The sequence below is a fragment of the Scyliorhinus canicula genome, chromosome 4 (genome assembly GCF_902713615.1).
Source record: "Scyliorhinus canicula chromosome 4, sScyCan1.1, whole genome shotgun sequence".
NCBI lineage: Eukaryota > Metazoa > Chordata > Chondrichthyes > Carcharhiniformes > Scyliorhinidae > Scyliorhinus > Scyliorhinus canicula.
The window spans coordinates 148,189,632-148,203,366 of NC_052149.1; the positions used below are offsets into that span (position 1 = coordinate 148,189,632).

General features: G+C 44.2%; 1 long non-coding RNA gene across 1 annotated transcript in view; it reads right to left on the reverse strand.

Moving 5' to 3' along the window:
• LOC119964163 overlaps nt 1-9,281 on the reverse strand; it is a 50,368-nt gene extending 41,087 nt beyond the window's left edge. The window contains exons 1-2 of the long non-coding RNA XR_005460265.1: nt 9,137-9,281; nt 8,188-8,252 (exon numbers count right to left, since the gene is read on the reverse strand). This is a non-coding gene — a long non-coding RNA (uncharacterized LOC119964163). The remainder of the gene's footprint in view (nt 1-8,187; nt 8,253-9,136) is intronic.
• Nucleotides 9,282-13,735: the final 4,454 nt, after the last annotated feature.

Genomic DNA, 13,735 nt, shown 5'->3' on the forward strand with positions numbered 1-13,735 from the left:
TCCTCACACCTCCAAGGTGATCTCTAATCCAGCCACCTCATGGATTGCCAACGTGTGTCACAAGGTCCTTTTCCACCCTCTACAGGCACACCCGGCCACGAATTAAGCCACGGAAGAGGGGCAGGCATTTGGATGACCCCCTCGTTTCCTGCTGCCTGGACCTTTTACGGCAAGTCTGACCAGGTTCACGAGGATACCCTCCTCCCTCGCCACCCTCTCCACACCGGGTGTCCATAAATCTGGAGCATGGGACAGGGACTTGGCTCCAATCAGTGACACTGATGTCTAGCTCTGTGAATGGGCAGTCAAGGAAGGTTGAGGTAGCATTTCAGACAAATGACTGCCTCTTGTGGCAGACGAGGCACAACTAATTCGAGTGAAGCCTGCAATTAGCACAAGCACATCCCTAGAGGGCACTTTAATTCTCCCAGGCCACAAGGGCTGCAGAGTTGACAAGCCTTTGATCAATCTCAGCCATTCACCCCAACACTAATTCCTGACAGTCAAACATTGCTGACAAGTGAATTTGAACTTCCATGCAGATTAACTCCTTTGTTCTCACTGTGCTGCCTGGATGTGGGGTACAAATCACACTGCAGTCATCCTCCCCCTAATGAGAGTGTCTTCACGCCTCATTAAGCAGAGATGCACCTCATTCTTGTGTCCCTCACTCTTCCCTAGTAGCCTGACTTCTCAAGGAACCTCATCCAAGAACTTCACAGTCGTCCCTAATCCTGACCCTCTATATTCACCTCCTCCTACCCAGTTTCCAACTCCCACTACAGAAGGGCACCCCCTCAGAGACGATTTGGGCACAAGCCCAGTTGCCTCATTGGGGAGGCAGTGGCGTAGTGGTACAGTCACTGGACTCGTAATCCAGAGATTACTCTGGAGATATGGGTTCAAATCCCAACAGGGCAGATGGTGGAATTTGAACTCAATATAAATCTGGAATTAAAAGCCTAATGACGACCATGAAACTATTGTCAATTGTTGTAAAAACTCATCTGATTCACTAACATCCTTTAGGGAAGGAAATCTGTCGTCCTTACCTGGTCTGGCCTACAGGTCACTCCAGGCCTACAGCAATGTTGTTGACTATGAAATGCCCTCAGGAATGGGCAACAAGTGCTGGCCGCGGGAGGGCAGGGTGGTGGGGTGGGGGGGGGGGGGGGGGGGGGGGGGGGGGGGTTTTAGTCCTGGAGTGAGTGCTCGCTAATGACATGCTAATGCATTAAATGAGGTTCCTGGGCTCCCGTGGCATGTTCCACGTTACTCTACTGGTGAGGAGGGTTGAAAATCAGAAATTGTAATCACACCGGGGAGATTTGTGTTTTCCGATTCTCTCCAGGTTTTGCTCCCACATCACTGATCCTATGCATGGCTACTGGGGGCTCAAAACCGCCCGCATGAAGTCCAAGAGCAAAGAAGTTATGTTAATTGTGTATAAAACATTGGCTCGCCATCAACTCAAGTGGTGCATCCAATTTTCAGCACCACGCTTTAGGAAGAATGTGAAGGCATAGAGAGACTGCAAAATGTATCCACATATATATGGTTCCAGCAATGAAGAACCTCACTTACCCAGAAAGATTGACTGTTCTCATTGAGGACGAGAAGGTTGAGACGAGATTTTACCGGGCTACTCGAAACCATGAGGGGTCTGAACAGAGTAGATAGAGAGGAACTGTTCACATTGGTGGGGGGATAGATAACCAGCGGAGGCAGATTTAAGACAATTGGCTAAAAAAGCAATCAAGACATGAGGAAAAGCCTCTTCACGCAGGGAGTGTTCAGGATCTGGAATGCATTGCCCACAAGTGTGATGGAGGGAGGGTCAATCGAGGCATATAAAAAAGAGTTGAATCGGTTTCTGAAAAGGAATTAAATTACAGGACTACGGGGAAATGACAGTGGAGTGGCAAGAGGTGAATGTCCCCTTCAGCAGGCCAAGCACATATACGACTAGCCAAATGGCCTCCTTCTGTAGTGTAAACATTATATGATTCTATGAATAGATTAAATAAAATGAAGACATGAAGGCAAAGGAAGAAGAGCCATTTCTGTCAAACCTTTGTTTTGAAAAATCTTTTAAAACTGTGCCCAGGGGTGCAATTTTTTCCATTGCTCCCAGTTTGAGCAGAAGAAGCCAAACTCCCTGTCGATAGCTGGAGAAATTAATTTAATTAAGAAAGAAATAGAAGCAAGACAACTTTGTAAATTAATTAGAGCATGGAGGCAGCCAGACAAAGAAGTAAGCGAAAAAGAAAATGTGATTGCATGGAACAAATGCTTTTAAAAACCAACCTAATTAAAGGGGTGTGCAAATCTTTAACTGAGTGAATGGATTTGGGACATACATTTCTCTGAGTGTATTCAAAGCTTCAAAATCAAGTTCAATCATTTGTGAGCCCTGATGAATTGTCTGGGGAAGGGATTAGGAGCAAGGATGGAGGAAAGCTGAGAAATATCAGGCATAAATGATGTGAAATGTTACCCAAAGTGAAGAAAAGAGATGGATTGATTCTATGAGAAAGAGATTGAAGTGCCGCCGCAGTATGCTAAAGATGTCTGAATGGATATTATGTTGCCGAAGTGAATACAAAAACTAATTTGGCAGTCATGGAAACAGCATCTGACTATATTGAGCATTGTGGTTGGTCCATGACTTCTTGCCACAAAGTATTGCTGAGTCCTAATCCTTGACCTGCATTCATACAAATCTACAGAGCTCGTTCTTTGCATCTCACTCAAATCTAAGTCACATCATAGGCATTTTCAAGATATTATGTGTATAAACCTGCCCCTGAGCATTGTTCTTCAAATTCCAACTTCCTAAGATTATTTTATTAATTATTATGTTAATAAATTTATTTGAAGAAGTCACATGCGCTGTGGATAAAGGAGAACCGGTGGGTGTACTGCACTTCAGAAGGCATTTCATAAGGTGCCCCAAAATAGGCTTTTGCAGATAATTAAAGCTCATGCTGTAGGGAGTAACGTGGTGGCATGGATAGAAGATTGGCTAGGTAACAGCCAGCAGAGAGTAGACATAAATGGGTAATGTTATAGTTGGCAACATGGAATAGATGGTGTGCCACAGGGATCAGTGCCTTTTCTAAATGACTTGGATGTAGGGATTGAAGGTATGGTTCCTAAATTTACTGTTGGCACAAAGATAGATAAGAAAGTAAGTTGTGAAGAGGACTTCATAGGCTACAAAGGTTACAGATAGGTTAAGTGAATGGACAAAGACCTGTCAAATAGAATACAATGTCAGAAAATGTGAAATTCTCCATTTGGCAGGAAGAATAAAAAAAACTTATCAAAATGGTGAGAGAGTGCAGAGCTTTGAGATGCAGAGGGATCTGGATGCCCAATGCATGAATCACAAAAGGTGAGTGTGCAAGCACAGAAATCATTAGGAAAGCTGATAGAATGTTGTTGTTTATTGCGCGAGGAATTTAATACAAAATTACAGAGGTTATGCTTCAGTTATATACGTTGGTGAGCATCTGAAGTACTAGGCACAGCATTTATCTCCTTATTTAAGGAAGGATGTAAATAGTTCAGATGATGTTTACTAGACCAATACCTGGAATGTATTGGTTGGCTGAAGAAGAAAGTTTGGACAGGATAGGCTTGTATCTGCTGGAGTTTAGAAGAGTAAGAGGCGACTTGATTGAAACATGTACGATTCTGAGGGGTATTGACAGAGTGGCTGTAGAAAGGATATTTCCTCTTCTGGGTGAATGTACAACTAAGAGTCATGTTTCCGCTTCTGGGTGAATGTACAGCTAAGAATGTACAAAATAAGGAGTCGCCCATTTTAGACCGAGATAAGGAGAATTGTTTTCTTTCAGAGAGTTAAGAATCTCTGGGACTCCCTTCCTCAAAAGGCAGAGGTAGATAGATTCATGATAAGCAAGGGAGAGAAAGGTTATTAGGATCGACGGGAATGTGATGTTTAGATTACAATTAGATCAGCCTTAATCTTATTGAATGGCGGAACAGGCTCGAGAGGCTATTCACATGTTCATATGTCTGTGTGGTGGAACATTAAATGCCAAGCCAAATCTGGGGAACAGCCTCCCTCATCTAGTCACCTTTGAACTTCTCTCTTGAACAGCAGATTTCAGATTAATTACTCTTCCTCCATCATATTGTATTCCTCCTCATTAAGGATTTCCCCTAGCAAAAGCAAATTTCTGGCAGGTGTCAGGATGATGGAAAATTGTGACTGAGTAAAATCTTCCTATAACTTCACTAGCTAACCAAAAACATACTGAACTATTTAAAAAGAAACTGTTTTTTGAAAAAGTACAAGGAAACACATTGACAAAAGATGGCTACCATCAGCCTGGTGTTGTGCGTTGACAGCTGTCCTGGAAAGTTCCAAATGGATTGCACTGCACAGCTCCCCTAGGATGTTGCATGAAATTTTACAACAAGGGGAGGGGTGGGTGGTCAAAGTCTACTTCAAAAAGGGGCTCTGGAAAAGAAGGCATTAAAATTTAAAGTGCTGTGCTTTAATCAACACTAATTCTGTTAAAACAATAGAAACTGCTAACCACCCAGATACCCAGCTGACATTCAAAATATTCTGTGGAGGACAAAATAACACTATCTCCTGTTAGTTTTGTACTATCTTGAAATGTGTCAAAGGTTACTGAGATTAAAGATGTAAAATGGGATTACTTGTTCTTCGACAATGTCTGCAAGACATATTTGTAGAATTCTTTCTTAGAATTTACAGGCAGGAGGTTTAAGTACTAGTTTTGCCCAGCCAGACAAGAGAGAAAAATCAAAGCAATCTGGAAACACTGCTGAAGGGAGCAATACAGATTCTCTTACAGTCTTCCACTACCAATCTCTATCCTTCTCTCATTGAAGCTAAAATTGAATCGAGCATGGTGCAGTTACCTGAACTTCGGTACAACTCCAAGATTTTAAAAGAAACCAGCTAACTTCAAACAGCCAAAATGTTCAACAATTTATGTTTCAAGGACAAGTAAAGAAATTAATCATATATTATTTTCATTTCTTTCTTCGAAGATCCGAGTACGTGTGTGCCTCATCGCATTTTCCATTTTTTTCTCGAGTTTATTAAGTAATAGACTTACTCTTTGTTTGAAGAAAACCAGGTTTGATTGGCTCATTATTAAAAGTAAATACATTTGGATTGGACAATTGTGGGGAAAATACAGTGCAACAAACTGAGGGGGCTGAATAATGGGGAGCCAGTTCAACCCTCATCCATTCGTAAGGCAGGTGATATATGTGGCAGACATCTTCAAGTCTTAGAATCCTATTATGCTGTATAACTGAATTTTTCCATCCTCAATTACCTTTTTATAAGCAATCTTTAAAAATGCTCTCACTTCCAAGTGAGCACAAACATTTCAATTTCAATCTAGTGCCTCCAGAAGCTATCATATCACAACACCACCATCAACAACCGCAATTTATATTTATTTAGTGCCTCTAACATAATGAAATGTTTCAAAGTACTTCGCAGAAGCAGAATAAAATAAAATGTGTCACTGAGCCACATGAGGCGATATTAGGTCAGGTGACCAAAAGCTTGATCAAAGAAGTTTTAACGGGTGTCCTAAATGAGGAAAGTGAGGGAGGGAGGTAGAGAGGTGAAGGGAGGGAATTCTAGAGCTTGGAGTCTAGACAACTGAAGATGCAGCCACCAATGGTTCAGAAATAAAATTTAGGAATGCACAGGAAGCTGAATGAGAGGGATACAGTAACCCAAAAGGGTTCTGGGGTTGGAGAAGATTATAGAGATAGAGAAGGGCCAGGCCACGGAGGGATTTGAAAACAAGCAGGAGAAGTTTAAAATAAAGACTTTGGTTTCCTTGTATACCCATCAGCAAAAGCAAGCACGTAGCTACAGCAAGCAGTTAGGAAGGCAAATGGAACGCTGGTGTTCAATGCAAGAGGACTTGAGTAGAGGAGCACGGATGCCTACTTCAACTGTACAGGGCCTTGGTGAGACCACAGCTGGAGTATTGTGTGCAGTTTTGGTGGTCTTGCCTAAGAAAGGATATACCTGCCATAGAGGGAGTGCAGCGAATGTTCGGCAGACTGATTCCTGGGATGGCTGGATTGTCATATGAGAAGAGACTGGGTCATCTAGACCTGTATCACAGAATGTGGAGATGCCGGCGTTGGACTGGGGTGAGCGCAGTAAGAAGTTTTGCAACACCAGATTAAAGTCCAACAGGTTTGTTTTGAATCACTAGCTCTCGGAGCACAGCTCCTTCCTCGAATCTGAGGATTCACCTGAGGAAGGAGCTATGCTCTGAAAGCTAGTGATTCAAAACAAACCTGTTGGACTTTAACCTGGTGTTGTAAGACTTCTTAGTGTATTCACAGGAGTATAGAAGAATGAGGTGGGTTCTCATTGAAACATAAAATTCTGAGAGGGCTTGACACATTGGATGCTGGGATGATGTTTCTTCTGGGAGGGAGGGTCTAAAACAAGGGATCAGAATCTCAGGATACGAGTAGGCCATTTAGGACTGAGGTGAGGAGATTTTCCTTCATTCAGAGAATGGTGAACCTGTGGAATTCTCTACCACAGAAGGCAATGGAGTATTTAAGAAAGAAACATGGATTTCTAGAGTAAAGGTATCAAGTGAGGAGTGGGGAGTATGGCGTTGAGATACAGGGTCAGTGATGATTATATTTAATAACAGAGCAGGCTCGAAGGGCCGAATAACCTACTCTTGTTCCAACTTGTATGTTTCTATGTTTGACAGGAAGCCAGTGTAGGTCATTGAGTACAGGGATTAAAGAGACAATTCTTCATCCTACTGTAACCATTCTAATCGACAATGATGAAACTGACTTCATATCATAATCTTCTGATTATTTCTGCTCTTTTGCCTCATAAACAAAACGAGCGTATTAAATGTGAGCTTCATAATCCAAGGATTGAGGTGGGACATATCGACAAGTGTCAAACTAATCAGAGGCAAACTACCTGGTGTCATTCAGTACTTTAGAATTCTCTTCCAGTTCAGCCTCAAACAAAACAGCAAGAAAAAGTATCTCAAAACGCAAGTGCCTTAGTGCAGAGCACTACATCATAAACTAATTACTCTTATTTTGGTTCCAGTCACGTCACCTAATCTTTTGTCATTCTTGAGTTAAGAAGTTGGGCTTGTTTTCTGGAGAAACACCAATTATTGTGTCAAAGAGACATAACAGTGAATCAATTCTTTCTGATTCTCAATAAGGCTGAGATTGATTTGAAGTTTCAAAAATACGTCTGCAAAGATCTGTACATATCCTGGGACACTTAAATTGTCAATAGATTTTAAGGCAGACAAAAATGTTAAATTTAGCGTTCTCTAGGCAAGACAGTAGCACATGAAGGGTAGGATTCTCCGGCCTCGCAGCCATGCGTTTCTCAGTGGTGGGAGGCGGCGCTCCATTTGTTGGTGGCGGGATTTTCTGCTTCAACTGATGTCAATGGGATTTCCCATTGAAACCACCCCAAGCTGCCCTGAAACCAGCAGGTGGGGGTCCATTGCCTGCGGATTCAGAGAATACCTGCCGCAAGCAAACGGCTGGAGAACTCTGGCCAACGTTTTTAAAAAACCTATTCACAGGATCAGGTAAGGCCAACACCTCTTGGTCCACCCTAATTGCCCCTCAGTAGGTGGTGGTGAGCCATCATGTTTAATATAGCTGAGTGCACTTTTGAGGCCATTTCAGAAAGAATTTAAGAGACAACAACATTGCAGTGGGTTTGGAGTCACATGTCAGTCAGACCAGGTAAGGTTGGCAGAATGCCATCCCAAAAGGACATTAGTGAATTAGATGGTTTTTTTTTAAAGAACCTGCTAGTTTTATGGTCACCATTTGAACTCCTATCTCCTAATAATTAGTCCAGGTCTCTAGATTACTGGCTAATAACAGAGGGCCAGATTTTCCGATCCCACCCGCCATGGGAATCGTTGTGGGTGGGACATAAAATTTGACAGATAATTTTAGCAACCTATTGATCTTGGATGGGAATTTATGGTCCGAGCAGTGTATTACTGGAAAATACCCCCTCCTTAGTTACAAAGCCAGCATAAACAATGGCTGGCACCTGCTCATGTTTCTATTTACCGACAGAAAATGTACAGTCATTTTGTGATTGGTGTCACAGAAAATAAAACTTACATTTATATAGCGCCTTTTGCGATCTCTGGATGTCCCAAAGCAGCAGATGATGTTGTTTGTTGTCACTGTTATAATATAGGAAACATGACAGTTAATTTGCACATAGCAAACTCCCACAAAGAACAAGGTGTTCATGGTCAGATAGTGCAACAAAGGTTCGATTTTAGATATATTGGATGATAAACATTTGGCAATTTAAGGGTTAACAGCCTGGATTAGAATGTGTTTCACTGCAGTAGTCATGTTCTTAAAAAGAATCTTGTTTTGCAAGACCAGAAAGCTTTAAGGAGCCAGAGGTGAAATTGACCGGAGTATTTGCAGCTTGGCTAAGGCAATATTACCTGACTCCGGGAGTCCATGGGGAGTTAATGGCCGGGATTCTCCGACCCTGCGATCCTTTCCTCCGCGCCGGGCCCCTGTAGGGCTCTGCCATATTGCCCGGGGGCCGACGCAGAGAAGGGAACCCCGCACATGCAAGTAAATACGCCACATGTTCCATGCATGAGCGGAAATACACCGTCCGTTACGCACATGCGCAAATTTGTGGCAGCCCTGGCATGACAACTGGAATAAATCCGCCTGACTTTGTGGAATCTTGAGCCTCTTAGAAAAAAGTTAGTGGGCATAGTTAACGCCGTCACCCTGGCGAGGTGGGTACTCTCAGAGCTGTGAACCTGCTTCAAACAGATCAAAGCCGCATCTTTAAATGGCGCTCGACCAGTGCTGCAACCGAACAGCACCCAGGCTACATTTCGGAGGTCTCGGGGCTCTCCCCACTGACAGACATCGCCAGCAGATCCCCTGCCCCAACCCCCTAACAGTTATCACCAGCAAATCCCCCCCCCCACCCCCAATAGTCATCAGCATCAGATTCTCTCCTCCCATGTCTACTCACCCCCCCCCCCACTCCTCCCCCCCCCCCCCCCCCGTCCACCTTTCATATACGTACCCCATCATATGGGACACCCGCTAGGATCCTGCACTGCCCTGCCACTGCCCCTAGCATGGGTTGATACTGCCAGGTTTGCACCAACAGTGCCAACCTGTGCCAGAGCTAAATGCCAGGGCACTGCCTGGGCATTGCCCCTCTACCCCACCGGGGGCTATACTTCCGTCTGTGTCCTCAGAGGAATCTCCTCGACTTCCTCATGCCTGGCCAGACAACAGTGATTTGTTACTGGGCCAAGATTCCATGAAGGGAAAGGTTTGGAGAGAGTGCTCGCTAATAACATGCTAATGTATTAAAATCAGGTTCCCAGGCTCACGCCGCGGAATTCACACTATTCCACTGGCAAGTGGGGGGCACCAATCACTCCGGAGAGAATCACATTTTTCACTTCTCTCTGGATTTTGTACCTGCTCCAACTTTCTCATGAACGGAGAGCAAGTGCTCAAAATTGTTCCCTCTGTTTTTAATACAAAGCAATTTGGGGTTCGCACCAATAGGGTATAACTCAGACTGAAATTATTAAACTGATAATCATTTGCAAGTTAACAGGCAGTGTGAAGCCTTTGACAAAATAGCCTGCCACATTTAGCATTTCAGACTAAACATTTCACTTTTAAACATTTTGAGATAGTTCTTTCCAATGTTATGGCTCTGCTGGGTTTAGAAATTCTCAGAGTGTTTCAGTTGTTTTCATCTCCCTAATACCATATAGGATGGAAATCTTATGCTAATGTTGTACTTTTGGATAGTTACCTGTAATATGAAAAGAAAGACAGGAGAGAGTTAAAATAAAGTCAAATATTTAAAGCACTCAGTTTATTGTGGGTGAAAGCCAGCTTTGTTTTGGAATGTGGGGCCAGATTTTCACAGAGTCAGAACAACCCTAGAGTTAAGCATTCATAATGAGGATAAGTGTAAGAACGCTTTCAGTAGAATGGGGTGGCCTAATTGGCTACGAGCCCAGGTTAATGAAAGGATTTTCTCAGCAGGGGTTCTGTTTTAACAGCTGCAGAGAACAGTTGAATTTGTTTGACTGACATCTTTAAATGATTATAGTAAAGTTTTCTTTCTGTAATCTCATTTGTCAAAGTCCCACTGTTTATCAAGATAAAGAGATGTGAAATGTTTGAAGCCCCTGTTATTGATATTTTAATGGTCTGTTTAATTGACCTTTTAAGAGGCTTTGGGAAGAGCTATTCTTTCCCAAAAATTTGCGAATGGATATATTTCTTCTGAGACGTTCTAAAATTGTCATTGTTTCTTTCGGGTTCATTAGTCTTGAACATAGTATTTACTGGCTTATATGGGCACTGAAGGACCTCGAGATGGCTTTGAGGGTATGGAGGGTATGAAGGGTTATGGGGGTGGGGAGGGAACATGAATTTGCATTAAGTTGGCATCGATTGTGTTATATATTCGACTAAGACTATTTTTTTGTGAAATGCCACGGGATATGCAGTGATGTCAGCGGAGCATTTCATGGGCCTTTGCGGAGTTCTCTTAATAAACCCTTCACTATGTTTTTGCGAACTTAAAGCATGGTCCCTCTACATCATGTAATCTATTGAATCCCTCCAGTACAGAAGGAGGCCATTCTGCCCATTGAGTCTGCACTAGCCCTCTGAAAGAGCACTCTTCCCCCTCTCCCGCCTTATCCCCATAATTCTACCTAACCTGCACACCTTGAGAAACCGGGAGGAAACCGGGCTACCCAAAGGAAACCCATGTAGACACACGGAGAATGTGCAACAACAAATTTGCAGCAACAAAAATACACAATAATTATTATTATTTTTATTGTCACAAGAAGGCTTACATTAACACGACAATAAATGTACTGTGAAAGGCTCCTAATCGTCACATTCCGGTACCTGTTCATGTATTCAGAGAGGGAATTCAGAATGTCCAAATTACCTAACAGCACATCTTTCGGGACTTGTGGGAAGAAACCGGAACCCCCGGAGGAAACCCACGCAGACACCGGGTGAACGTGCAGACTCCTCACAGAGCGTGACCCAAGCCGGGAATCGAACCTGGGACCCTGGTGCTGTGAAGCAACAGAGCTTACAACTGTGCTACTGTTATAGAGGGCATAAGAAGCCTTGGGGAGAAGGTGGTTGGGAGAGTCATGATGTGATGTGAGGGGTGAGATCTAGAAGGCCGAACAACCCATGATGCAACTGGGGTGGTCTCAGGAAGCTGAGGCTGGCCTTTTAACTGGGGGGGGGGGGGGGGTGCAACTTATCATGGCCAATCCACCTAACCAGTACATCTTTGTACTGTGGGAGGAAACCAGAGCACCCAGAGGAAACCCACGCAGCCTTGGCTCTCAGCCTTAGAGCTCAGCCACCCCTGTAGCCACTCTGATCTGCTTGTGTGGGTGGCAGGCCTGAGGTCTAGCCCACACCCAGCAACTGGGGCCTTCCTACTAAGTTGATTCCAGTCAGTCAGGAAATCTCCTGTCTCAAGCTGCACACCTTGGTAATGAATATTCGGGCGGAGAAATCAGACGACTGCGATGAAGAAGGCCTGTTTCCATATCCTACCACCAGTACTTCAGTACAAGTAAGGACAGTTGCTAAGTGATCATTTTGAAGTGGAAAAGCTATCTTACATTTCTGGGTTCCTGGCACTCTGTCTTTTAGAAGACATAAAACACAATTCAATCAGATGATAAGATAATTCCCATACTTATCCATCCTTACCATGGCATTGGCAATAATGAGGACCCGGTACCCTGTACCCTCCTCCAATGTTCAGGGCAATGCTACATTCCTACATTGATGCCAAAATAGTTATAAGCTCTCAGCCATCATTTAAATCTGCTGTTTATAATTATAACTGTGCTTGGAACAATGTGCTCCTTATTCCTTTGATAAGCATTCCAATTATTTTTCCAAATTAAAATAAATACGTGCATTGTACTTATACGTTGGTTTTCATTTACCCAAGGGAAATAGAAAGCATTTGCAACTTTTTCAATTAGATTTCAGTTAACGTTGAGCAGCTATTGGATCTGAGCTGCACTCACTGGAAGGCATCCAATTTCTGGCTACACTAGTGAGTATTTATTAGTTTGCTTGCACATCTTTCTGCTTGGCAATTAGGAGTAAACAGCTCCGGGGATGACCTGAGATTAGGCCAACCACTTCCAATTCTTTGAAATGCTGCCCTTTGGCGAGAAGGCGGCATGGTGACACAGTGGGTTAGCACTTAGCTCGAGGGTCCCAGGTTCAATTCCGGCCATGGGTGACTGCCTGTGTGGCATTTGCACTTTCTCCCCGTGTCTGCATGGGTTTCCTCCGGGTGCTCCAAAGATGTGCAGGCTAGGTGGATTGCCAATGCTAAATTGCCCCCCCCCCACCCCCTCTAGTGTCCAAAAGGTTAGGTAGTGTTACTTGGCTGTGGGGATAGGGTGGTGGCATGGGCATAAGTAGGGTGCTCTTGGTCAGCACGGTGGCACAATGGTTAGCATTGCTGCTTCACGGCACCGAGGTCCCAGGTTCGATCCCGGCTCTGGGTCACTGTCCGTGTGGAGTTTGTACATTCTCCCCGTGTCTGCTTGGGTTTCCTCCGGGTGCTCCAAAGATGTGCAGGCTAGGTGGATTGGCCATGCTAAATTGCAAGTCCCCCTCGTGTCGAAAAGGTTAGGTAGGGTTACTTGGCTACGGGGATAGGGTGGGCTTAAGTAGGGTGTTCTTGGTCAGCATGGTGGCCCAATGGTTAGCACTGCTGCCTTACAGCGCCGAGGTCCCAGGTTCGATTCCGGCTCTGGGTCACTGTCCATGTGGAGTTTGCACATTCTACCCATGTCTGCGTGGTTTTCGCCCCCACAACCCAAAGATGTGCAGGGTGGGTGCATTGACCATGCAAATTTGCCCCTTAATTGGAAAAAATGAATTGGGTACTCTAAAATTGTTTTTTAAATAAATAAAATAAGTAGGGTGCTCTTTCCAAGGGCCGGTGCAGACGTGATGGGCCATATGGCCTCCTTCTGCACTGTAAATTCTATGGTTCTATGAGAACAAATTTGGTTTTAAATTTTCACTTTTTCAATAGTCCAGTACTGCAGAGATATTAGGCGGGACTCTCTGGTCCCCAGTGTGTATTTTCCGGCGGCACGCGGTTCACTGGCCTCTTGCCACTTGTCAATGAGATTTCCCATTGAATCCACACCACGCTGCCAGGAAACCCACTGGTGGGGGTGCTGGAGGTGGGAACTGTGGTGAATTCACACCGGATTATAACCTGTATGTGTCTATATTGTAAGTGCAGTTTCACTACCTGACCTCCAGGGGGAGTAGCTCTGGGAATGCTCGAGAGTTGTACGGGACTTCTCCCTTGGCTCCGCCCAGGACTCCTCCTCCGGGAGCTGCTGTATAAAGATCAGTGCCACAGGGTCAGCCGGCCAGTTCACCGAAAGTTCAACGGCTAACAGGCTGCCTCTGTTGTAAGTATATTAAAACCGCTATTCTAATCCTACAAGCACGTGTCTGTAGAATTGGTTCCAACAGGAACATAGAATCCCAACAGCCGGGGAATTCCGGCCATTATTTATTGAAGATTGTGAGCCTGTTATGAGAGACCTGGGGCTGGATT